This window comes from Pseudochaenichthys georgianus, chromosome 15 (genome assembly GCF_902827115.2).
Source record: "Pseudochaenichthys georgianus chromosome 15, fPseGeo1.2, whole genome shotgun sequence".
In the NCBI taxonomy this organism is placed as follows: Eukaryota; Metazoa; Chordata; class Actinopteri; order Perciformes; family Channichthyidae; genus Pseudochaenichthys; species Pseudochaenichthys georgianus.
The window spans coordinates 29,119,676-29,121,510 of record NC_047517.1 but is presented as its reverse complement, the minus strand read 5'-3'; positions in this window follow the sequence as shown (position 1 = coordinate 29,121,510).

Here is a 1,835-nt window from a genome sequence, read left to right as displayed (position 1 = left end):
AACAGATAATGAATGAATACTCTCATTACCAGGCTTATTCTGATGATATGCATTTATTAAACAATGAGAATATCTTTGTAGTATACTATGTTAGTTATTTACAATAAAAAACTATGAGGTTGCTGTCATAAGCAGCAGCTGAGACGTAAATAGTGCAACGTATGTTAATCTTATGCAAGACAGATCCATACTTTGGATCAAAAGTGACCTTATAGACATTAGCACTGACACAAAATGAACTGCATACATTTACCATGATCTTGCTTTTAAGAGTTATCATCTGTTTTGGTACCGTTTTGTTTATGTACCCTTGTTTTCCTGCTCCCATTATACTCGCGTACAAATAAACTATGTCTTGTTTCCCCTGTTTGTCTGAAGTTGCTCTATTTTTGACCACCCATCTGTAGTACGTCAATTTTCCCGGAACAAAAAAAAGCAACCCTTATCACAAATGACAAGTTCCTCCAGAAGAGGACAGGAGGAGGCTCAGAGGCCTAATATGTATCAGTATTTCGTAAAGAAGCATTCATTTGAAGTTAAGATGCAGGCATGATTCCCACAGAGCTGGACATAAACACTAGATTGCGCCTTGAAAGGCTGGGAAAGGTGACGTCGTTATTCTAACCTCCTCTGAAGTTCTCAAAGAGTAGTTCAAGTCATTTTGCTGACAGCGTGAAACACAGTTTGCTTTGAAAACACAGCCAATGTTTTCTCACATGTAATCGAGGCAGTGCCGACCAGGGCGCTGTAAATGTGTGTAATATGGCCTTTCCTGTCTCCCTCTCTCCAATGTCTACATTTGCCAGCCGCAACTACAATGCTCCCTATTTATAGCGCCTCAGATATTAACTCTCTCCCCCGCTTAGCCAGCTACTTCCTGTCAGAGAGGAAACGTGTGTGTGTGTTTGTGTGTGGTTCACTGACCTTTGGGTGAAGCGAGCAACCAGACTGCTGTTGATGGCAACAGGATTTTGTGTTTCCAGCCTTTTTGTGTCAAGTTGAGTGAGGTGTGAACAGATGTCACAGCCTGTTTTTGAGCGCTCTGTCCAGCTTTTCATCCACTTATTTCCATCATCGCATCATCTACAATAACCTATTGGGAATAAGAAAGGAATAAAGTGACAGCTAGGGCCAGGTGACAAGTTTTCTGCGTATACAAGCAATCTATTTCAGGGCTTTTGAATGAGTGTGTGTGCTGTACGTGTTTGGGTGTATGTTTGTGTAAGCCAACACTGCGGGGTTGAGATGTTGAAGTTCACCTTCCTCCAAGGCTATGTTCGAAGGAAAAGCAGCAACTATGTGGAATATCCTGTTTTGGACGTAAACACTGTTGTGTAGCCAGGGCTGCTCCCCATGTTGGAAAAACAATGTGTCCTATCACTTTATGTCAGCTATCAGCCTCCCCGGTGGCCAATAATAATGAACACATAATCCTTTAAAGACACAGAGCCTTGTCAGAAGCAGGTCTTATAAAAAGGTGGCAGGTGTTTTGGGTTTGTTTCTCTAACTTGGACAGACATAACTCTCAGGGAGGAATACGCTTTTTCTGTCTGTCTGCCACGCACGTCCCGGGACATTTTCTCCTGACATCACCTCCTCTGGTCACCTCTGGGTTACAGGCAGGGGATATTCCATGTCTAGATTTCCTGCCATTTTGTTTGTGGTAAAAAGACATCAAAAATGAGAATGAAGTTTGAATGACTTCAGGAAATGGTTATGAAATGTGATGCAGGAGGTGAGCAGCCTATACAGAGCTTTGATCAGTCAAAGTGAAATCTGTCTTCTCTTCTTGTATTATTAAGCATTCATCAATGAGTATGAAGCTAAACCAGGCG